The sequence below is a fragment of the Manis pentadactyla genome, chromosome 2 (assembly GCF_030020395.1).
Source record: "Manis pentadactyla isolate mManPen7 chromosome 2, mManPen7.hap1, whole genome shotgun sequence".
NCBI classification, from domain to species: Eukaryota; Metazoa; Chordata; class Mammalia; order Pholidota; family Manidae; genus Manis; species Manis pentadactyla.
This window is the reverse complement of record NC_080020.1, coordinates 96,242,324-96,268,824: the sequence shown is the minus strand read 5'-3', so window position 1 is coordinate 96,268,824 and position 26,501 is coordinate 96,242,324.

The window sequence follows — 26,501 nt, the reverse complement described above, 5'->3', positions numbered from 1 at the left end:
TGGCAACTGCCAACACATCAAGCAAGGAATAATAATTTCAATAAATTCATGAATTAAAAATGAGTGACCAATCAATCCTCAACCTTCCATTCTTTTTTTTTTTTTTTTTTTTTAATTGAAGGGTAGTTGACAACAGTATTGCATTACATTAGTTTCAGGTGTACAACACAGTGATTCAACATTTATATACATGATAATTCTAGGTACCAGCTATCACCATACCAAGTTGTTACAATATTTTGACTATATTCCTTATGCTATACATTACATCCCGGTTACTTATTTATTTTACAATTGGAAGTGTGTTTATACATATATATATATATATATATATATATATATATATATATATATATATATATTTTGTGAGGGCATCTCTCATATTTATTGATCAAATAGTTGTTAACCACAATAAATTTCTGTATAGGGGGGTCAATACTCAATGCACAATCATTAATCCACCCCAAGCCTAATTTTCGTCAGTCTCCAATCTTCTGATGCATAACGAACAAATTCTTACATGGAGAACAAATTCTTACATAGTGAATAAGTTACATGGTGAACAGTGCAAGGGCAGTCATCACAGAAGCTTTCGGTTTTGTTCATGCATTATGAACTATAAACAGTCAGTTCAAATATGAATACTCATTTGATTTTTAAACTTGATTTATATGTGGATACCACATTTCTCTATTATTATTATTTTTAATAAAATGCTGAAGTGGTAGGTAGATACGAGATAAAGGTAGAAAACAGAGTTTAGTGTTGTAAGAGAGCAAATGTAGATGATCAGGTGTGTGCCTGTAGACTATGTGTTAATCCGAGCTAGACGAGGGCAATAAACATCCACATATGCAGAAGATTTCTCTCAGAACATGAGGGGTGAGGTTCTAAGCCTCACCTCTGCTGCTCCCCATTTTCTCACCAGATGGCCCCCTGCGACTGTGCCTGTCTTAGGTTGTTCCTCCCTTGAGGAATCTTACCCGTCTCTGGCTAACCAGTCATCTTCCGGGGCCATACAGGGAAATGTTAAGTTGGTAAGTGAGAGAGAAGCCTTATTGTTTGAAAAGGTTAGCTTTTTACTTCTTTGCATATTTATGTCCTGTGGCTTCTATGCCCAGCATTTGTCTTGAGGTGTCTTTACCACTTGGAAGAATTATGATACTCAGTAAATTCGACATGTGGCATGAGTTCTATTTAAAGGTTGTGATTAGGTAGGAAGAAGAAAAGCTATAGAAGTAGCAGGCAGAAGAAAACCTGGGAAGATTGATTATTTCTTTGACATATCTTCTTGTAGAGTAACTTCAGCATGGATAGGTTTTAAACTACTAATTAAATTGTGCACACACATTAACATAATAGGAATATAGTTACCTAACCAAAGCATACCTGTAATTACCAGCCATCTCCAGTGAAACCAAGAAAACCAGTTAGGCACCTTAGGCATTTGTGAAAACTTATCTATGATATGGTGGATATTGTCCGACTGAACTTAAACAGTCTGAGAGAATTCAGATAAACTAGAACAACCCATTCCTGGGGACTGTTCATATCCCATATGTTCTTTTAACGATAAATAGTCTGTGGTTGTAAGATTTTGGAGTGCTACAATTTGCACTTCTCTTAATTCTTGTCAACCTTCCATTCTTATACTACACAAATCTTCCAAGAATGTTTCAGAGTTCCCCGAAGTCCACAGTGGGGACTCACACCACTAACACGCACATGGGATTCACATTGCTTCCTTCCTCCGAGCACCTCCAAGCCATATACATGAGAGACATTCACACCGAATTAAACTCATTCCTAGTCTTACTGATCTCTGAAGTCAGAAATACAGCCATTACTGGGAAATTGAGAACATTTTGAGAATGTACCAAGTACCAAGGAGGCTATTTCAATTCTTGTCATTTCACAGAAAAGCCAAATGTTGTGGGAGTCATAAAGACCAGTTTCTTAAAGGCACTTAACACAGAAGTCAATTCTAAGCAAGGGAGTAGAATCTGGGGAAATGGAAAATGGATGAAACAGACTTTTTTTTAACTGAAAAAGGAAAAATACCCACAAAAGGGAAAAGTGACTGTCAAATTAGTGCCAAACAGGAATAGACAATGGAGAAAACACTTGAATAATCTCACCCACAAGACATCTCAGCGTCTTTCCTGACATGACACTTGGAACAACTACCATTTAACAAGAATCATTTACAGGAATATCACAGCCAGCAAGGGAAAGATTAGTGGAGATGATCCTAAGCCAACAGCCAAAAACATCTAGAATTGTAATCTGATCCAAACTTTTTGGGATATGGCTAATTCCCCTTTCGGGGTTAAGTTACCTGATTTGAGATTTGAACTTATGCTCAGATTAAAGGTTTTGACAGCCTCTGTGGTTGGACTTTTTAAAAAAGGGTCAGTTTCTGCCAAGATAGGCCCAAGCACACTATGTAAAAATAAAGGTCAGGTAAGCTATAGTATCAACTGGTTGCACATTTGCCTGACTTAAACCTAGACATCTATCCTGTAAAAAGGACAAGGTATGAGTCACCAAATACTGGTTACTTATGAGCCAGATTTTCCTCATGCATTCACCTACTCAGTTTTTGGTAAAATTGGTTTCAGCAGAATGATTTCAGGATCCCTGAAGAAGTATTCCACTGCAGCAGCCTGAAAGTGCTAAACACGGAAGCAGCATTGAAAACACACTTTCATCTGATCATCTAAAACTAAAATTAATCTTCCATCTTCATAAATTTTACTTTCAAGTTCAGCTGCACAGGAATATTGTTGATTAATTACGCTAGCCAATATTGTTTACATATTTTACAATTTTGCCTGACCCTCCCTCAATTTCACTGCCCAGAATGAGGATGCTAATTTAGAAACAGAAAATACTCATCAGGAATGATTTAAAAAGGAGACCAGGGGCAGAAGGAGAGATGAGTCAGGGCTTGATCTCATTCTAAGAGGTGATTTTGAATACTCCTGAAGGGGCATTACAAAAAGTCTGGGGCAGCCAGTGGATGTCCAAATAACTCCATGTGAATTTGATCTTCACAAAGTGCCTCTATTGTTTTGTTTAAAATCATGTGGCTGAAAAATAATACCATAAAAGCTCACATTAAAATGTACATATGAAGATCACATTAAAATGAAATTAGGTTCTTAGGAATTACCTCTGCCATTTCCACTTGTATTAGGACAGTTAATTGAGGTCTTAATGTATCTGTTAACTTATAACTTTCACATAATGTTTACAGAGATTAGGGGGAACTATTACTTGTGGAAAATATAAATGCTTACTTGATAGTAGGGGGTTAGAGGAAGGAAAGTAAAAAAAAAAACAAAAAACAAAAAACGGAAAGTGTTTTTTTAAAAAAAGGAACAAAGAAAACACTTTACAAAAATAGTATGAGGCCAAAAAAAAGAAAAGGAAATCTGGTGAATGGCTTTTTAAAAATCTAAAACAATTTCAAACTCTAAAAGAAAAGAGACAGGGGAACAAAAGGAAGAATCTAGAAACAGAGTAAAATGGAATGTAAAAAGTACTGGCAAGAAAAAGTGTAACTATAAATTTAAAATTAAAACTTCTAGATATATGTTATAGAAAATATTTCATGCTTCAAATTTTCATAAAGAGCTAATAAGGATCCAAGGAATAATCAGACTCTAAAGATAACTACAAGGAATCACAGATTTAAAAGAGATTTTTGGTAATGCTTTTTAAGTGTTTCAATGACCTAGAGAAGGTAGAATATTTTTTTAATGGTGTATTCATGCCTCAGAAGAGTTTGGGGGTCCCCTTTAAGATTTGTCTTCAGAGTCGGTTATGTGTTATTTTTATATGCTTGCTTCTTTCATTTGAGGCAAACTTTGTCCGCTGGCCATTAAGCCAGAGTTGCTACAGATTGGTAGGTACTGGCAAACCTTAGCACAAGTCTTTTTAAGAGCCAAATAATGCTGGCTTTATCCCATCCTATATCCGAACTTTTAACACTAATAGGGACTCCTAGGAACAGGACTATATGAAGGCTGCAACCCATGTTGATACAGTACTGAATATCACATGTGGGGTAAAAAAGCACTTTCATATCTGTAAAAGCGTTGGCAAATAGGCTTCATTTCAAGTGCCAGCTCTAATTAATTTGTCGTGGCTGTCTTTGGGAAAGATTGCTAAGTCTCAGATCAGAGGCAAAAAAATACTGGAATAAATGAATTGATAAATGTGGGAGTAGTAGAGTCATACATATTTGACACATATCTGTCACCCTGATATCAAGAGTATCTAGAGAGATTTTTTGTGTTCATGGATTGGTCTTAAAGCAATTGTAGATTAAGTATATGTGCACAGTGTCACTGAAAGACATTATACACATACACACACACACATATTTGTATGTTGTACACACACACACAGCAACTATAATAAAGGATGAAGGATATAGTCACAGAAGAACATTATTTTGAAGACCAACACACATTATAATATATAATTTTTGGTATGTTAACAAACCAGGTTCTCTATTGAATGATTACATTTTTCTATATTAAAAGGATAACAGGGAAAAATTAATTTATATATATATATCTAATTATGTAAATTACTTAATATTTACACAATTATGTGGATTACTTCTTCACTCTCTTCACAATTATCTTTGCAGCCAGCTGTGTTGGGGGCTGGCAGCCTCCTGCTACATCACAGCTGTTTTTCCTACATTCCAGCAGCCAACTTCCAGTTTGTAGGATCCCACACAGAAAGAAAAGTAAATATCTCTGCAGGAAATTCTGAGGTTCTGGTTAACCACAAAACCAGTGGACTTATTCTGATGCACATTTTATTGAGAAAGAATCAAAAAGCATCAGTTATACATATATTTTGTCAGTCCCTATGTTCAGCTGTTTCAAAGCCCTCCACAAAAATCACCATTATAATCTAATTATATCTTAACTGCTCAATTTTTGACTGTTCCACTTACATAGTTTTTATATTTGTTGTTTGCATATCCCTTATTAGTTAAAAAGTAATAGGGACACCAATAAACCTGGCATCATGTGCATCTAATAAACACATATGTAATTAGAATTCATCATCTCTCTTTAAAATATTCTGTAAAGATGGTTGTTTCTTATTTTAAAAACTCTGGGTTTCTTTCTTTATAAAATCCTGAGGTAAGAAGACATATATCTGAACTGCTCAGTATCACACTGTTGCTGAGTGCTTGTCCTTATTTCCTTACCTGACAAGTACTCTGTTTACGAGTACAGCCAGCTTTAGCTGAAACGTCAATATAAGACTCAGCGTGGAGCTTGTTCATATTGGCAAGAAGTGCATGAAAGAGAACTGACAGATCTTTTCTATATTTGAATTCAAATGACAGTCTGAAAGATAGCATCTTTTCACCTGTAATTGGGCCAAAAAAAGACCAGAGGAGAGGGAGGCTTCCGCGCTGCTGTTGCAGTGTATCATTTAGTGTGCCAGCTCACCGCATACTTAAAGCTTTTTCCATCAAGGGTGTGACAGGAGGAATATCTTTTGAGCTTTCTGTAACTTCTGTTATTTCTGTAGCTTCTGTGTTAATTGTTATACAAAGAAACACAAAACTCAGAAGATAAAAGGCTGGGAAGTAAGCTTAGATTTCAAAATTAGTAATTTCTAAAAAGTCCAGGAATCAAGTGTGGGAAAATAAACCTTTTCATTCCAGACTGATCTTTCCATCATCATCTAATAAAGCAATGCCTGCATCTTTAAAAAGAATACATAGATCTAGTATAAGACATTTTGGGGAAAGATTAAGAGGTAAGGATTACCTCTTAAATAGATATCACTCTCATCATCATCATCATTTTTAGAAAGTATTTACAAACACCCCCTTCACATTTCATTAACAGGCAGCTGCTGCCCTTTGGGCACTAACAAATTAGAATATTCCACACTGACAAAGAAATAAAGAAAACACAAAGAAAGGAAAAATACCAAATATATGATTCAAAGGGGTAAAGAGCACATTTGCCTTATATGTATAAGTAACATATTACAAAAGAAGGAGTTCTGAGAGTTATTTATTCTGATGGCTTCAGACCACAGAAAAATCTCTTCTAACTAGAAAAATTTTAAATCTCTTAGTATCCTTCCAAAATACAAGTGTGTCATTTTAATGGTTAAGAAACATCCTTGTAACACCATTTGGTTATAGCACACATAGCAAGAAGCAATAAATGTGATAAAAGGGTTTTTCTTTTGGGACAGCAATCATTTGACTAGAAGCCTCAGCATATTTAAAATAGAGGGTTTATAGAAGGAGAAAGAATTAATTTCTAAAATGTTATAAGAAAAGGTCAGAAACAAAAATAATCTATTTTTCTTAAACAATTGGTTTAGGAGTAGCATTTTATTTAGAAACTATTTCTTGCCAAGAAAACACTAGAACTGAAAAACAGCACTTTTTAGCTTTGGGAGAGGAAAACTCACAAGATCAGTAAAATTTAGAAGTTAGTATGTGCAGACAGAATGATTAAAATGAGGCCAGAAGTTGCCCCAGTGATCACAAAACTAGGAATATGAGATGGGCAATGTCACTGCCTTCTAGGGTTGGTGGCCAAGGGCAAGATTTTCTGAAAGAATCAGTTATATTTAATAATGATAATGCAGCAACAATATTAACTTGCATTAAATGTTTCATGTGTACTAGGCATTGTGCCAAGGGTTTGACATTACCTCATGTAATCACTGTACCAATTTGAGGCACTGATAGGATGAGAACAATTACAATTCCCCTTTTAAGTATGGGAAAACTGAGGCTTTAGGAGGTTAGGTAGTTTGACCTTAGTCACATCCTAGGTGTCAGAGCTGGAATGTGAAGACACCTTTGTCTGACTCTAAAGCTCTTAAATCTGTTTTACCTCAAGTTTCTGCATTCCCTGAGGTATATACTGTCTTGAAAAAGAAAGTAAAATCTTAGGAAGCAGTGTAAGAAGAAAGCACAGGTTCCCAAGAGGTTAGTCTCAAGGGAAAAGTGATCTCAGTGCAGCTGACGCAGTGCAGCAAACTGCAAGTACATCAGATAAAAGGAAAGGATGGCCTTTATTAGGAAGCTATTGACTGCGGTGTAAGTCAGCATGGGGACAGGGACATGGGACCCCAGAGAACAGATGTGGGTGCAGCGGAATGCCACCAGCAGCAGCCATCCATGGGGAAAGATGCATGCACCTGAATTTCAGCTGAAGTGAACACTGAGGTAGCTCAAAGAGTGATGGGCAGCCTACCTATCCTAGAGATTCTACTGCTAGAAAAGACCATTGTCTGGCAGAAAAGTGCGGGACCCCCAAGATCAAAGGAAACTAAGAGGTTCCAGGACAAAGCCTTAGGTCAGCCCTGGCCATCTGTGGCCATTGCTCAAGAAGAGACTCCTGAATCCTGAGACCCAAAGGAATGTTTTAGTGCCTGGCAACGATTACGTGTGCTTGATTCTGCCAGATTTCCCATTCACTGACATCACTGCCCTGGGCTCCTCATTGGAAACCCAGGCACAGTGTGTGCTTCATAGACAGATGTTGGGATCACAGAGGAAATAAATTGGAGTATGAATCATGATTAAAATGCTTGTTAACAAAAAAAAAGTTCTTTTATGACACCAGGATGCAAGAATCAAAAGCAGCTTAAAATGTCAGCAGCTTCAGTCCCCGGACTCTGGGTTCACATATCGCCTAAACCCGCAGTGGTCATTCCTTACATAGCCATGAATCCCCATTACTTCATATATATATATATATATATATATATATATATGTAATTAATAAGATCTTGAACAACTTAACAATAATTCCTACAATTAGGGTATTACAAAAACAGACCTGAACAAGCAAAAGCCTAAACATTCCATGTAAAGATGGCCTCTTATCTCATTTTTAAAGTTTGGTAGTTTATATTATTGTGAAATGAATATGGATTGGCTATCAAGGTATTTCTGTCATTATACTGGAAAAAGATCACCTCACTTCTCTGTACCTCTATATTCTTTCCAAAATGAGAGTGATGACTAAGTATTTTTAATAGAGGAAGACTTCATTTCAGATAAACTTGCTTGGAATCTCAACATACAGAACAGATAAAAATGGGTCTGTTTGACTGAAGCAGAGGTGGGAGCCTAAAGAAAAGTAAGGATGAGATTGATGGGCTGGAGGGGTCAGTGAAGGTCTTGACAAATAGAAGAGAAACCACAGTGAGAAGCAGCAAAGTTAAACTGGAAAACGAGAGTGGGCCACCAATTCTGAAAGTGGGGTAGCTTTGCATTCTTACAGCTATAGCCAGCTGAGTGTGTGCTGGCCACGGCGGCTGGGAGAGGTGACTCGGGTAAGGCACTCAGGAAACCAAGTGGCTCCTGTAATGAATGGGCTGGTCTGTGTAGTGAATTAAGGTGGAAGGGGTGACTGACTGATGAGGAAGATTCTGGAAAGGCAGTGAATGACAGCACAGGGAATGAGAAAGGGCAGTTGGCTTAGCATTAGCTTCCAAGGGAGAAAGGGAAGGATAACGTAGAAATGACAATGGAGGAAAATTAGAAGTACTGATCAATCTTCCAACCCTTAAGTGAGTGAGATTTGAAAGAGTAAGCAGCAGCCACCACTGAGATCTAGAGATAGACAGTTTTAGGTAAGTCAAATTTCAGATGGGTTTAACTTTTCAAATAAGAAAATTCCGAGAAAAGTTTTTGCAAAGCTATTGCAGACATAGAAGTTTACTGATTTTAAAGTTTCCTTTGGCATTACTGAACAGAGGTAGTGGTTCTACGTCAGGCATTGCCCAGTATTAAGTTTGAGACTTATGGTTGGTTCAGACCCCATTATTCAGAAATCTTCGCTCCTATAGCCAGTGTGGTGGTGATGGTGATAGTGATGGTCATGGTGGTAATGGTGCTGATGGTGATGGTCAGGGCAGTGGTGGTGGTGGTTGTGGTGTTGGTATTGGTAGTGGTGATGGTGATGGTGGTGGTGATGGGGCTGTTGGTGGTGGTCATGGTGGTGATGGTGGTGGTGGTGGTGGTGATGGTAGTGTTAGTGCTGCTGATGGTGATGATGGTGGGGGCTGATGGTGGTGGTGGGGCTGGTTGTGGTAGTGGTGATGGTGGTGGTAGTGGTGGGGCTGATGGTGGTGATGGTGGTGGTGATGGTGGTGGTGGTGGTGGTGGTCATGGTGGTGATGGTGGTGGTGTTGGAGGTCATGGTGGTGGGGCTGATGGTGGTGGTGATGGTGGTGGTCGTGGTGTTGATTGTGGTATTGATGATCGTGGTGGTGGTGGGGGCTGATGGTGGTCGTGATGATGGTGGTGGTGATGGGGCTGATGGTTGTGGTGGTGGGGCTGATGGTGATGGTAGTGGGGCTGATGGTGGTGGGACTGATGGTGGTGGGGGCTGGTGGTGGTGGTTGTCATGGTGTTGGTGGGGTTGATGGTGGTTGTGGTAATGGTGGTGGTGGTGGTGATGGTGGTGGTAGGGCTGATATTGGTGGTGGTGGTGGTCATGGTCGTGGTGGGGCTGATGGTGGTCATGGTGATGGTGGTGGTGATGGGGGTGATGGGCTTGATGGTGATGGTGGTGGTGGGGTTGGTGGTGGTGGTGATCGTGGTGGTGGTGGGGCTGATAGTAGTGGTAGTGGTGGTGGTGGGGCTAGTGGTGGTGATGATGGTGGTGTTGGTGATGGTGACGGTGATGGTGGTGGAGCTGGTGGTGGTGGTGGTGGTCGTGAAGATGGTGTTGGTGATTGTGGTGGTGTTGAGGGTGGTGGTAGTGGTGATGGTGGTGTTAGTGGTGATGATGGTGGTTGTGGTGATGGTGATAATGATTGTGGTGTTGAGGGTAGTGGTAGTGGTGGTCATGGTAATGGTGATAATGGTTGTGGTGGTGCTGGTGGTGAGGGTGATGGTGGTGGTGGTGGTGTTGTGGGTAGTGGAGGTGGTGAGGGTGGTGGTGGTTATTGTGTGTGTGGTGGGTAGGGTTGTAGGGGAGAAGGCCAGAAGCAGATTTCTGGAAAAGTCACTTGAAGAATTACAAAAATCACAATGCCCAAGCCTTACTACACATATTGAGTATTATATATGATAAATATAGACAATCTGATTTTCCCATTTACAGGTCAACTGATATGGTAAGTCAATGATTTCAGTCAAGAGAGACAGACAGCAGAGCTCTAACAGAGCAGGTCTGAAAAGCTGTTAGTTCTTAACAAGAAACCAGCAAGTGTTTATAATTGGGAGAAATCAACAGTCTTTCATGACAAAGTTCTACATCAAAATCATCTGGAGATGGTCCTATAGAATTAAATGCTTATTATACCAAGTTACATTTCTCTGTAATGACTAAATACACAATCAACCTCCCTCTCTGTATAAACAAAAACACCTTTCTCTGTATGAACAAATCCATCCACTACAAAAGGAAGCAAAAGAACCATGAAACTACACCATAAATACCAGTAAGAAATAAATACATCTTGATTGGCAGCTATGCTATGTTCCCCCACCTCTACTTCCCATCTTAGCCACCAAAAGTGTGAGGCACTGTGGGCAGGGAGCAGATTCTTGTTGCATACTACTAGGGAATTTTATCAGCTAGACAGCACCAACATTCTTATGTACATAGATTGATGATAATAGCTGCATTAGAATGACCACAATAGTGGGAGTTTACAAGTTAGATCTTTGTACAGGGAATTATTTGAAATGGAATGATTCTATTGACATCTGATCATGCAAAGTTGCAAATGGAATTCAGAGGCTATGTGGGGTATCAAAGAAGATCAGTGCACTAAACTGTGAAACGTTATCCTTTGTAAACTCTAAATTCAAAAGCTAAATATTCATTTTTCATGCTTCATGCTCTGGTCATACCCTTTAAACAAAGTGTTGACTGAGCAACATTCCCCAGTAAGGATAGTCACTAATAATAGCTTATAATCAATGGACAGCCTGTTAGATAAATAGGCCACTTTGAGATTTCAGCAGAAGTGCTGGGGTTCTCCTCTCAAATACTCTAAAAGAGGTAAAATCTTTTTTGGGTTTTTTTGCTCCTATTACATCTACCATCTCAAAACTCTTTCAGTTGCCCTCTCTATCTTTCCATTAAAAACTGCTTGAAGAAAAGGATACAAAAATATTAACACACAACCAGATGGTCCTTGGTTTTTAAATGGCACAACAAGTCTCAGACTGAGAAATGTAGTAATGTAATTTAGTTGAAAGAAGTCAAGGTAGTTTGGGGGATGGGAGCCCTATTAGCTTAGGTTTGAGTCCTCATTTTGCTAATTCCTGGATATGCGTTCTTGAGAAATAACTCCCTCTTTCTGATCTTTAATTTCTTCACGTATGAAATGAGGATAATCATTTCTAAGATAACACTACATGTGAGGACTTTGTGCACATTAGGAATGGCACCTCCTCTGGGTAGATGCATCCGCTCGGATACTGGATTAGCAGAGGAGTGCACCCTGGATCTGAACCTCACTCTCTCCCTCAGCTGAATGTATTTATTTTGGACACAAACAGCACTATGGTATGTGAGTTACCTAGCTGGGCTGTTATGATGACTAAAGGAAATGGTATGTGTGAACATGACTTACCACAGGGCCTATGGCCATCATTCTAATTTTTTCAAGGCTATTATTTTCTTATATTCCTTCCAGCTTATATTTCATCATTATGTACACATACATGAATGCACACCCATTCACACTGAATAAATAGGGTAATAAATTTATATAAATAATTAGTAAATAATATTAAATTCACTTGAAATATTGAGACTCTGGGGGCAAGCTATTCCCAACTTAAATCATCAGGATAATTTTGCATGTATTTGATGTGTATAAGACCAGAGAATGCAGACACAGTCTTGCCTAGAATGCTTAAAAATGGACTTAGTAGGAAATTTCATGAGGAACGGACAACACAGAGGCTTATCTATTGCTCTGTGTTTATGAACAGAAGGAAAAGCAACCAATTAAGGTTATGGATTTAAGAGGCTGGAACCCTATCCCCAAAATTACCTGCCTGTCCTAGCTCTGCTTACAGTGTGACAATTTTTTTTATTATTAAAGTATCATTGATATACAATCTTACAATGGTTTCATATACACAAAACAGTGGTTCAACGTTCACCCATATTATCAAGCCCTCTCCCCCTCCACTGCTGTCACTGTCTATCAATGTGGGAAGATGTTATAGAGTCATTAATTGTATTCTTTGTGCTGTACTACTGTCCCCGTGACCTACCTATGTTGTGATTGCAATTACAGTGCCCCTTAATCCCCTTCTCCTTCCCCACCCATTCTCCCCAACCCTTTCCCTTTGGTAACCACTAGTCCCTTCTCGGTGTTTATGAGACAATGAAACAAATCTAGCTAGAATGAGTTGGTGTTTTGTTCTTGCCATTAAAAATATGCTTCATTCAGTCTGAGGCCAAAATGTGACAAAACATTTATCTTCATGGAGAAAAATGGAACATACAGTGTCCTTCCTGTGGCAAGAATGCTGTGGGATGCTGTGGGCTCTCCCCGGGGGTGGGGAAGTGGGGGGTGGGAACAGTACTTTCCTATTCTGGGCTCCTTTTCTCTGGGTGTGGTGCAAACTTGGCAGTAAATAGTACTGAGACTAGAGAGAGGGAAGATTGTGAACAGCAAACCCATTTGCATTCTTTGTACCTTGAATGCCTATGCATGGATAAGTGTTGCTTCCTGGGAGAACATGAGCACCCTTATTTTACAGTATACCACATCAAGGAGGAAATAAAATAACTTCAGCTGCCTGCTAAGAATGTAAACAGAAACACACCCACACATATATACAACTATGTTTAGTTCAGTGGAATGGAGACTTCAAGACTTTCAAGGTAAAATTCACCAAGTTTAGGCAACTCAGGATTGTTACACCACCAGGAACTTTGAACCAGTTGAAAACAATTCTAAGACTAAAGTCACATCCATTCCTATAATTTGTACACTACTGAATACTGACAGAATATGGAGAAATTAGTCACAGGATGAAATCAAGAACTCGATGCTATTTTTCTTTCTCCCAGCAACCTCCTCAATACAACTATCTATCTTTTAAAAAAATGTAATGCCCTAAAGCCATATAAATCGGATGTAAAAATAAAGTGTTTTTAATGACAAGAAAAATATTAGGTTGAGATATGACAGCACTCATGTAAGAGCCCCTGAATTCAGATTCCATTTACATGTGGTAAACGGGAAATTATTGTCTCTGTTGACTCTGTCAGTTTTCTGTCAGCCAAGTGACCAAGTTGGATGCCAGAGTCTAGAGAGAAAACCTTGGTAAAATTAACCTTGCAGAAGGGAATGGTGTCACCATACCTTCTCCTCAGCTCCACTTGCGGACATAAAGCATTGTATTTCAAATATGAAGCATTACCTTCTCCTCAGCTCAGCTCATGGACATAAAACATTGCATTTCAAATAAGAAGCATTACAGGGGAGGAATATTCCTCTAAAATATATTTGTACTATTGCTTCCTTTAGTCATTTGTTTGGGTAATTGACTTTTCTGAATTCAAACGCTGGAATCACAATGAACGGCCCTTTGCTGAAAGCTTTAGCATACGCATCAGGAACATTTAAACTGCAAACTCCATCCCAGTTTTCCAACTGTGATAATACCTCTCTCTGTCTTTTCTAGTCATGTATCTGAAACGGGGCTCCATCCATTGATTACAGCTATGTGTTGCTTCAGCATCTCTCCTTTGCAGATTTTTACTTAATGTCCATCCCAGTTCCAACTGGCCATGGCAAAAGATAAAAGGACAAATGACATTGTGTGGATGGAGAGGAGGAAGTTGTTGCTCTGTAGATCACCTCCTGAGCTGGCCAGTTCTCTAGAAAAGTCTATTAGCTCAGCAGGAAATGGCTTATGTTTACCAGAAAATGTTCCATCTGGTGCTACACTGAAGCATTCTTTTATTTTCCTCTTAAAAGTTTCATTTTTAACTAAAATTTCAGAAACTACATAACTAAAACTCTTGATAGTATGTGATAATAATGCCGAGTCTTTGAACAACTTTCAATAATGTTCAAGGCATGTAGAAAGTTTACTTAGTCATTCCTTAACTGACAGTATAAGTCACCCAGTTTATGAATTTTCATTGTGCCTTGTAATCCTGAAAGTTAAAGAGAATTTTTTTCATTGCAAAGCAGACAAAAACATGTTCTTTAACACCAAGATCTCCTTGGTCCACTTGTTTTAAATATACACAGTTCATCAGCTACTTCAAGGCAGCCGCTACAGCAGGGGTTTAAATGTTCCAAAATAAATCCTTCTCCCTCCCCTCTTCTGGGCCCCTCCGTCCCCATCACCCCCTGCTGAGAGGCTGTATCCCCCAGGGGAGGGGCAGTGGGTAGCAAGTTTACTCTGCAGCGGTGCCAAGAGGTATGAGCGGGATGGCGACCACCTTTCTCAAGGGGTGACCACCCAGGTAGGTTGCTGATCACTTACATGAAGGTCAACAGTGATTGTCTGCGGGAGTCTGTGGATGAGCCTGGGATTGGAAGCTCCTTCTCAGAGTAGACAGTCCTGGATTCAAAATCTGTTTTGCCACTAAATGTGTGGATGAGTTATTCTAGAAATCAAACTAGAAATAGTAAACAGGGAAGGAAACTGTATCTGTTGCTCAGGACTACCACAGAGTTGAAATCCAGTTGTCCCTGTAAAGCTGGAGCCCGACCCTGAGGGTCATCCCCACCTCCACCACCACCTTGTCAGGTGACCGCAACCCATTCACTTCACATCTCGCCTTGGGTTCTTCTTCTGTAAAATTATATAAAATGTTTAAAAGGGAGGGCAGCAATAGTACCTTGCAGGATTGTTGTGAAAATGACCAGTTAATACATATATGCTATGGGACAGTCGGTCTGCCGTGTTAGTCACTATCATCATCACCACCATCGTTACAGTGATCATCAGCTGCATTACCACAACACTCAGCACAGCCCTCATTTCTGATGTTATTGTTTTCCTCGCTTACCTGTATCTCCTAAATTTTCTAGAACGAATATATATTTCTTTGGAGTGAGAAAAAATAAAGTTATGCTTAGAAAATAATGGTTTACATTATTTTGGTGCTAATAAATAATACAAAGAAGTATAAGAAATAATCTTTTCTACCAAGGATGTGACTATGCAGATGGGGAATCAGAGCATATGATAAACAGATCAAAAGGCAGAGTATAAGCCAGGGAATTGGTTTGAAACCTTAACTCTGCCTCTTCTCCTGCCTTGCATCCACCCAAGGTCCCACCACTTGAGACAGAGACAGAGATGCACCCAAAACAGCATTGAATAACTAGATTTTGCTAAGAGTTTTGAGCTGATATAGAGAATGATGTCAGACAGATCTATGACAAAACTCCCATTGTACATCTGGTTTCTCTTTAGTCCCTCTTCAGTTCAAAGGCACCCTGGATTTCTCACTGTCTTTACCCTACACAGACTCTCAAGGATTCATCTTATATCATCTATGGTCTCCACTGTTTCTCCTCTCCCACTAAGAAGGAATTCCAAGAACAAACAGAACTGCTGGCTTTGTCATACTTACACTCCTTAGACGACTGGCCATATGCTGCAAATAAAGACCCTGTCAACTTGATTTCTAACTTGTGATATTTGGCAATTCAACCCATCTTCCGGGGCACAGATTCTTTACTTTTTTTAAATTGACATGTAATTTACACATAGTGAAATGCACAAGTCTTAAGTGCATAGTTTGATAGTTTTGGCAAACATACATATATGTGTAACCCATACCCCCACCAGGACATAGGATATTTCCATCACTCTAGAAATTCACTTGTGTGAAACCCAGTTTAATATGAAAATGAGTATTGAACAATAATCCTAACTAGTTAGAAGGGTTATCATGAGAACCAAAAGAAATACTCTTGACAACAGCACTTTGCTGCCCACTTTAAGATGTATTTATGTAAGTGTCAAATTAGCACCCATGGGTTTCGAATATCAGAAAGGGAGAGATGGCTGGGAGCAGAGAGCAGGAAGCAGGCAGATACAGGCATTTTAGATGAAAAGCAGCAAGGACAGAAAGTAGAGTCAGGAATGTTCACATCATAGTCCTTGCCCAACATACAAGATATTACGCTTGAGCAGAGTCCAAAAGCCATGTCATATTTCCTGGACTGTGAAGCAGAGTATTAGTCAGGGTCCAGGAGAACCCACTGCTGTTACTAGAAGCTTCATTCTCTTTCTGCAGCAGAACTGGAAGACCCGGCCATGCCTACTTGGCCTGTCCTTGGAGGGAGGCCCCAGGGTAGTCGGGGAAGATTGGATGGGATGCACAGAGGAAGCACTGTCTGGACACAGCTCTACCAGGTTCACCATCCTTCCTAAAAAGAAAGGCCCCTTAACTGCTCCTACTCTTCTCTCCAATCAAGAGACCATCTCAACATTTTGAAAATCTGTCACAGAATACAAAGTAGCAGCTATTTGAAACCCAGAAGGATACAGAATTCAAAATATCAGCTCTCCAGTCCATGCTCAATCCCCACACTCTACTAAATATGGGGTGTTCCTGGGGCACTATCTCCATGACCCCACATCTGCCAGTGGCGCTGACAGTCTGTCAGAACATTCACTAGGTAAGTAAGTGAATTCCAGCTCTGCCATACTTCTTAGCGCCTATGTGTGCATGGCCCTGCACCAAAGTGGGGTGCTTGGTGGGGAACAGCCAGAGCCCTGTGCTCTCAAACGTAAAATCAGGAATTCCCAGGGGAACCTTGCCCCCTGGGGTGGCAGATGTGACTCACTGACCTCACCTGCATTCGCAGAGTGCAGAGTAGACAGTGTGGAGTGGGGTGGCATGGAAAGAGCTCCCTCCTCTCTGCTCCCATCTTTCCCTCTCTTCCCCTCTGAGCTTCTACCTGGCACTCTCCCAAGCACTCAGGTACATTAACCCCACTTGCTTCTCACCAAGTCCACTCTTTTACAGTAGATCCTACTTTATCATCCCAGCTTAGATAAGGAGATGAGACACTGAGAAGTTAGGTAGCTTGCTGAGGACACACATGACTAGCAGTATGCCTCTCAAACAGAAAGTTGTTTCTTCAGCCCCAAAACTTGAGACTCCTGCTTGGTTTCATTTCCTCTTCCCTCTCAGTATACCCTGATTGATTCTCATGTCTACCTCTTGTTCAGAATCCTGCCTCCATTAAGCCAAGGCCATCAAGTCCTCACAGATGCAGTATGCAAAAATCCCCACCTCTGACAGTCTCCCTGCTTGCAGATCCCCTTTCTGCAGCAGGTTATCTTGGGAGGGATTCACACTCTTGCTTCTCTGTGTGTTCAACACCTTGCCCCAACACACACCCAACTCCAAAACCTTTACCTCAAATTCCAGGCTTCCTTCACCTAGGCTCATTCTAAACCCCCAAATTAATTTCCTATTTCTTCAGGGTGTGACTTGCCTATCCAGTCAATGCAATTTTTTTATTTACTCAATGAATATTGATTGGGCAACTACTATGTGCCAGGCACTAAGACAGGCACTGTCTAATTTACCCCTATCCGGGTCTACCCAAGTCCAACTATCTGCCTCCCCTGAAACTACTGTGGTACTTGGGGTCCACATCACCTATTTCAGCCTCTAGTTGTTGTATGTGTTGACATTTTATTTTCCTAACTGTACTCTAAGCTCCTCGCAAGAAAGAGATAGATCCTAGATGTCTAAGTCTTAAATCCACCATCTAAAATGAACTCTGCACTAGGGTTGGGATGTGTGTTTTGTTTCATGATGGATCCAAATGCCCAGAATGTGCCTGCTAAATGGTAGGTACTCAGGAAACATTTGCTGAATAATCAGTGAAACATTCGTCATTTGGTAGCATGCTGAGCACACATGTGCTTTAAATCAACACCTAATAAATTAAGAATTATAAATTTAATAAACTTAGTAAGTTAAACAATTTAATAAATTAAAAATATAATATTAATAGGTATTTATAATGATTAGGTATTTACAATAACTTTAATGAATAGCTAGATAATTGAGTGTTTAACATCAATTATGAGATCCTACCAGAACATCCAAGAAAACTAAACAACCTGTGAAGAATGAAAAAAAAGCTTTTACACTCAAGGACATACTAGCAGATTCTAGAGTTCCCGTGCAGTTGTGGCAAGAACAGACAGAACACCACAGCTCCTTACAAATGAAAGTTCACCAATCTTTGGAGAAATAATAGTTATTAACAAAATGAACTCATTACTTATACATTACCCATATCTTATCAGTCATATCAATTGCTCATTGATATTTTCTGCTTATTAGGATTTGCTTAATTCTGTTACATTGGTATTGCTCTCACTGCTCAGTAATACTGACAGTTTGTTAACCTCTAAGGATAGTTGTGTATCATTTACATACTTTAATTAGAATGTTAGAATATTTTAGAGTTGGAAAGAATCTTAATATCTAGAAGTCTACTAGCTTTATTTCTATTTTCTTTAGAATTGAAAGTTGTTTTTGTTTTTTTGTTTTTCTCAATTAGGATATTCTGAAGATCTCAATGTATAAAGATAAAAGAGATTTCTGGTTGACCCAAGGGCAGGGGGAGGAAAGTGGGAGTGAGTCCAGTGTCCCACCAGTTCACCCTTCCCTGTACTGCTCCCCGGGGCAAACCTCCCGGTTGCTGCTGCTATAGAACCCATTCATTATGCAGGACACAGTTTGAATTACCCACGACCAGTGACCATCAGGACTAGCCCCTTACTTCTCATAGAAGAAAGGAGACTAAAAGATTAAGAGACCTTTGACATCATTCAGCTGGGCGTCATGAAGCCATGAGGGATTCCCAGCCTCCAGTCTAGCGGTGTTTCCACTACACTGCACTGTCCCTAAACCAAGGTCATCACGGGCAATGCCAATCTCACCTAAACCCTTTTAGGCATTTTCCACCTCCATGATGGCATCTACATCCTTTCTCCAAGGCTGGCATTAGTTCTTCTTTCTAGTTGCCCTTGGTTTTTTAATCCAGTTTTGAGGAAATGTTAGATTTCCAGGCCTTTTAGCAATTTCTTTCCATACCCTTAATTTGCTTCCAGCTGTCCTCCTAAAGCTTCTGTTCTGAAAGCAGTTAGGTTAGCACTTAGAAAAGGTGTCCTGGTAAACTATTTAGTGCCTACAGAGTGCCTTTCACCTCCAAGCCACTGTCTACAGGGTGATTTTCATGGCTGAAAGACGTAGGCAAACATTCACATATGTCGGTCCATTTATAAAGCAGCTTCATTTAAAGCCCCATGACTTTAAAATGATACCTTTGCAAATGGCTATCTATCCTTTTTATTATTATTATTATACATTTACACAGACACACATCATTAGTTCTTTATTGACATCCTGTTTTATTTTTATCTGGTTTTAATGCTACCTGTGAATGTCATCATGAAACTCTCTTCCAGAATACCTGCTGATAGGGAAGAAGAAAAGGATGAAACAAAACTCAGTGCCATATGGGAGAGGCGCGCCCCTAGGACCCCAGCTGCCCTAGTGACAGAAGAGCAGATGCAGCCATGCAGCAGGGGCCAGCTCGAGCTGGGGGGTGGGGCGCACTTGCCACCTTGAAGTGCAGAGCAGCTATGTTGTTGCTTAAAATGTCAGCTCTCAGGCCTGACTTCCACATGTCCCTGGAAGGTGGGGAACTGACATTCCAGGGGCTCACATCAAATGAAGTACCAACTCCTCTTCTCCCCCAACTCCTGCCTGTTTGGAGTTATCCATTTTTTAAGTCTTTTCTGGTTTGGGGACTAGACTTCATTTCGTCCTTATCAGTTTGTCCTATTCAGTTTTGCTTCAGTGGGGAAGCTCTCAAGAAATGCATTTTCAGGACCTTCCATATCATCTCATTTCAATGACTGACTGAATTTCAAATGTGTAATTTAGGCATCCCCAAGCTGGTTGCTTTTGACTATATATTATTTTTCATATGGTGGAAGTGTGATGTGAATCATTTTAATAACTCCTTGCATCACATCCACCTACTCCCTATCTTGTGCAAGTAATACCCAGGCATGTGAGCACTGAGCATCCAAGAGCAAACAGCAAGTCTCAGTGGAGACCAGAGGCAATACGTGGCTCCCAAAATGTCCTGTAATTGTGGCCTGCATTAATACACATGCAGTGCCCATTATAAGGAGAGGTCATGTGTTCAGTTTTGTCCAGACATTGTTTTTTATTAAGGTATCACTGATAAACAATCTTATGAAGGTCCTACATGAGCAACACTGTGGTTACTACATTCACCCATATTATCAAGTCCCCCACACTCCATTGCAGTTACTGTCCATCAGCGTAGCAAGATGTCACAGACTCACTACTTCTCTTCTTGGTGCTACACTGTCTTCCCTGTGACCCTCCCCCACACCATGTGTGCCAATCATAATGCCCCTTAATCCCCTTCTCCCTCCCTCCCCCTCTCTTCCCTTTTGGTAACCACTAGTCCCTTCTTGGAGTCTGTGAGTCTGCTGCTGTTTTGTTCCTTCAGTTTTGCTTTGTTGTTATACTCTGTAAATGAGTGAAATCATTTGGTACTTGTCTTTCTCTGCCTGGCTTATTTCACTGAGATGCAGTGAAATAATCTGCTAGAGCATATGCAGCCAGGGCCAACTCGAACTGTAGGGGGGAAGAGGCGTGGAGTGCAGTCTTTTAATACCCTCCCGCTCCGTCCGTGTTGTTGCAATGTCCAGACACTTTTTAAGATGACTTTGAATTGTAAATATTTAGAGTATGATCTGAATTCTTGTTCTGGCCTTTGTGACCTTGTGTGAGGGTCTCCTGATGTACTTTATCAGGCTCATCATCCGAAACTCTACTCCTCTGAGTACCTTTTTGGTTCTAGATCAGGCCTGGTTCATTCAACTTTCACTTACAATTCCCCCTGCTTCACAGGCTCTCCCTCTCCCATGCAGGTTATTTCTCCCTTAGGTTTTGGAGTCACCTACCTAACCACTAAATCTGAAAGGCATGTACACACATACATGCACACACACACCCCTTGCCGTTCTAATATTCACCTCTGTGTCCTTTTCATCTTGACACTGCCCACTATCTGAAATAATAATCATGTGTCTGTCTGCACATGTGTGTGGTGGCTTATCATCTGCCTCCTTCCACTATCTCCTGGTCAGTTCTATGAAAGAAGAGGCCTTATTGCTTTGTTTTCTGCTATATCACAGTTCCTGGAACAGTGCTGGCTCATGGCAGAAACTCAGTATGTATCTGTTAAATGAACCATAAATAAATGAAGAAAGTATGTCAGCTGACCAGGGTGGAGATAGTAGAGAAAGGAGTTATCTGAAAAATTACTGAACCAAGTGGAATTTTAGTCTGAGGAAAGGAGATTTAGGGAAGCTGTGATAGTTGTCATAAACATCCCAAGGGGCTGGCCCACAGAAGGGGGGCTGGGGAGGCCAGAGGCAGGAAATCTGCATATCGTGTGTACTGGCCAGACTTTTTCAGGAGAACATTATGACGAGGAGAGCTCTTGATGGGTAACAAGTGTGGCCTTCTTCACTAGAAGGGCTTTGGGAAGTGTCAGGGAAAGGCTTTGACTACCCATCTGGTGTACAAGGCAATTCCATCATGGACAAGAGAATTGCAGAATGACAGAAAGTTGATTCTGGAAGAAAGATGATTCATTTCGATTCCTCACTCTCAAAAGAGGAACCTCAGGGTAAGAGAACATGGACTGCCCTAGGGTAGTCTTCACTGTTGGCGGACTAAACCCACACCTCTTCTCAAACCTGGTGTTTCTTTCCCATTTCCAGCATAGAGGGTGGGAATGCTAAACACTAGCTGTCTGAGCTTCTTTTGCCATTGGGGTGACTCCCTGACATAGTTCTAGCCAAAGAGACATAAATGAAAAGATTATGGATACTTCCTTTTCCTCCTTCTTGAATTGAAAGTGGATGTGATGGCTGGAACTACAGTAGCCACATTGTGCTACCAGAGAAAAGCCAAGAGAAGCAGAGACAGTGACCCTAACACTGTACTGAACAAGGCCAGCAGCTAACCTTTTTTAGACTTGATTTGTTTAAAACATTGTTAGTAGGGTTTTCTCACAGCCAAAAGCATTTTTTACTGACATGCAGATATTACAGAAAGTGTCAGAGTAAGATTGATTTTATTATACTATTTTATTTATGTAGATATACTTACATATCACATCATAATTTTATATTTCCTAATGCTCAAGCAGGTGGTTCTTTCATTATGTATACATAGTAAATTGTCAACTATTATGAAATGCCTGTTGTTTCCCAGACACGGTGCTAGGGCCTGTGGAGTATGTTGGGGTCCCTGGAGAAACAAAAATCTACTCTGCTAAAAAGGAAAGATAAGTGAATACATGATGATAGTTCAGTGAGGTAAGAGCTATGACAGAGGGATGCACAGGATAACAGGGAAACTCTAGTTCCAAGATGCCAAAGGGACAAAGAGCACATCCTCACTCAAGAAGATATCTTCTCAGAGTGGAGACTTAAATGAAGAGTAGAGGTTAACCAGATGGGGCAGGGTGAGATGTAAAGGAGTCTCCAAGCAGGAGATTGTAGTGCAGAGTAGGAGGCCCATCCAAGAAGCTGCAAATAGTTTGGCAAGACTGCAAAGAGATGTAGGGGAGGTGCCAAATGTGAGTCTGGAGAGAAGAGCAGGAGCCAGATAAGGAGAGGGTCTTATTTGCCGAGTTGATGTACTGATACTGTATCTAGGAACATGAAGTTTCAAAAGTAGGTGGCTAACCAATTGGATTTACATTTAAGACAGATCACCCTGGCAGCAAGGTGGAGTGTAAATGTAAGGGTGGTTTGAGACCGGGAGTCAGGGAGGTGAATTAGGAGGCAGAGATAATGGGGTAAGAATTTAAGAAAATATCTGTGATTTCCCAAAAGTGCTGAAAACTTAAATCCACATAAAAACCTGCACACAGAGGTTTAGAGCAGCTTTATTCATAATTGCCAAAACCTGGAAGCAACCAATATGTCCTTTAGGAAATGAATTGGATAAATAAACTGTGATACATTCCAGGCAATGTAATATTATTCAGTGTTAAAACGAAGTGAGCTCTCAAGCCATAAAAGGACATGGAAGAACCTTAAATGCATATTATATGTGAAAGAAATCAATCTTAAAGGTTACATGCTGTATGATTCTAAATAGGTGACATTTTGTAAAAGGTAAAACTATGGAGAAAATAAAAAGATCAGTGGCTGCTTGGGGTTGGGGGAAGAAGGGGATGAATAGGCAGAGCACAGAGGATTTTTAGGGCAGTAAACTACTCTGTATATTATAATGGTGGATAGATGTCATCACACATCCATCCAAACCCATAGAATGTACAAACACCAAGAGTGAAGCCCAGTGTAAGTTATGGACTTGGATGATGCTGTGGCAATGCAAGCTTATCCACTGTAACAAACGCACCACCCTGGTCGGGGATGTTGATAAAGAGGGAGGCTATGCATGTGCTTAATTTTACTATGAACCTAAAAATGCTGGAAAAAAAGAAAAAGAAAAAGTCTCTAGAGAGAGATTGGGAATATCTGTGAGATACTGAAAAGGAAAAATTGAAAGGACTTGGAGATGATGAGGTGGAAAATATAGGGAAGAGTTATAGGTCATGGCTGGGTTTCTGACCTGGTTGACTGGAAGGTTGTCAATAACTTTCCAAAGCTAATTAACATGAAAGGTAGGAACAACCTGGGGCAGGGTGATTCAGGGACAGCTAAGTGTTACAGGAAACACTTGCTTCAAACATAAATTATTACATGTGTAGAACCTGTTTTCAACTCCCAAATCTACTGCCCTAAAAATATATATAGTACAGTGAGTAAAAGAATAAAATATTAAATGATTTGATCACTAATGGAAAGCTAGGGATTCCTTAGTTGGGACCCTGATTTTCATATATTAACATTTTACTATATGTACTTCCCATCTCGTAAACGGAATATATATTTCCTAGAAGTTTTACAACAATAATTTTGAATTATGCAAAGATATTGAATTAAAATGGTCCCTGCTGTTAATAAGCATAAAAATAAATTCATTTTAATTTCCACTGGCTATAAAATAGTTTGTTCCATTATCTAATGGTCACAGCTTGTACACACACATGAATGCCACTAAATGCCAATTAAAGTAACATTTTTCTTTTTAAACGTTAAAATGATTCCTTTCAGTTAGTTTAACAAAAGCTTTCTTGCTTTAGATTCACATTCCTGAATATAAAGTGAGTTTCAGCAGTATCTGTGTTTCATTGCTAAACTCTTTTTAAATTTTGCCTTTTTTCTTAATGTGAAACTAACATCACAATGATTACTTCTAATTTATATTCATAAGTGTACCTAATGGCTAGACCGGCCAAACAATTAACATCATTTCCACTCCTAGAAATTAACATTTATAAACTGCATGCCCCCAAACGTATTCTTTTAAATGATTACTTAAAACTTTTGTTCTCATCTTACTAATTGTATAGAAAAAAGAAAAACCTTAAGAATTTTTTTTTTTTTTAACCTCTGGAAACATATGGTGTAAATGCTTAAGGAAACGTGAGTCATACATTTGATGAGGCAACTACTGAAAAATCAGCTCCTTCTGCTACAGTATAAATAGCATGATAATCCCTATGGAAGGTCACAAATCTAATTTTAAAGTATGTATTTTAGGAGTTGTTATTTTAGTCATCTTGCCATATATTAGAAATGTGGTCTGTTCATTGACCAACTCAGACATTTTCTAGTGCACTTGCTTTCATTTTTGAATCAAGAGAGAGAAAAAGCTTTCATTTCATTACATTTTGACTCAAAGATCCCTGAGATACAACAGTGCAAAAAAACCCAGAACAATCTCCTCTACCCATTCTCTGTCCTCTCCCCAGAAAAATCCTTTCGCCTCCCAATTTCTAAAGATACATTTTTCTTTTCTGTTAACTGCTCTCTTGAAAGTTGAAGATGTGTCTGAAAGGATTCGGTTGTCAATGTGACTTATTTCCAAATTCCCATCTGGCTCTCAAAGGACTCTTTCCTCCTCTTCCTTCCTCTTCCCAGATGAACATCTCTGAGCATTGTAATGGATTTGGTGATATGACATAGGATATGCCATTTAAGAAATAACATTTGGCATCTCCAGCCAGCTCTCCCTAACTGGGAGCTCTGTGCCCAGTGGGTGCTTAAGTAGAACTGATGAATTAAGCACCCCAGGCACCAGGGTGTTTGATTGATAGGTAAAGTTCAAGTCACTTATGTACTACTTGCAGTTGAGTCCTGTGACAAGAATGGGATTTCACTTCCCTGCATTTTTTAGATGTAAGGTAACTGAGGTAGAGGGAGATTGGTTGCTGTAGTATCCCCAAAATTTAAAGACTGGATCTCCTACCTATTGTTCAGTCAGGAGACAAAGCTGGGTGGATCTGTCATACTTGTCACCCTCAGCTGAACCTGAACTTCATTTACCACTGACTGGTCTGCACCTTTGTACAGTTCAGGTGCAGCTAATTTCCAATCTTGCTTTTCCACCTGCCAAAATATCTGGAGCACCAAATTTTCAATGAACTTTGAAGAGAACTGTGCTCAGATTCATCTTTCTTTGCAAGTACCACAAATATGTTTCTAATTAATTATAAGAAAATACATATTTATTGTGGAGAATTTTAGAAATAAGAAAAAGGACAAAAGATCTCTAAATCATCCATAATTCCCCATCAAGAGATAGTTAACATCTACAATTTCCCATAGAAACCCATGGCTGATGGATGGATACATTTACTTCTAGTCTTTTAAGACATGCATGTTTCCAAAACTGATGTTATGTAATATAAACACATATCTTGATTTCTCACAGTCAATATTTTATTGTGTGAGGTTTTCAGTATTTCAATATTTCAAATACTCTTTGAAAACACATACTTACTAGTTGTATAATATTGTCTGCAGGGGTTATTAAATCTAGTAGTGGCCTCTCTGTTCTGTAAGGATAAAGCTCACCTTTCTTAACTTGACCTACCTGGTCTTGTCTGGTCACCACTTCAGCCTTATCCTCAGACCCTGGAAACTGCTATGTTTCCATTTGGGCCTCTTTCATATTCCTGGTTCTTTTTGCCTGGAATATCCTTCCCCGTGAGGCACACTTTTAAGATGGTCCCCCCAAGATTCCCATCTCTTTGAGTACATACCCTATATAATCCCCTTCTCTTTAATGTGGGTGGGACCTATGAGCATGGGATGTCACTCTCATGTTTGGATTATAGTATTGGAGAAGGTGAAGAAATTTTGCAGATGTAATTAAGAACTCCAGATCAGTTGATTTTTGAGTCACTCAAAAGGGCAATTACCATAGGTAGACCTGACATAATCAGGAGAAAGTTCTTAAAAGAAGAAGTGGCCCTTCCTTAAGAGAGACATTCTCCTGCTAGTCTTGAAGAAGCAGCTGCCA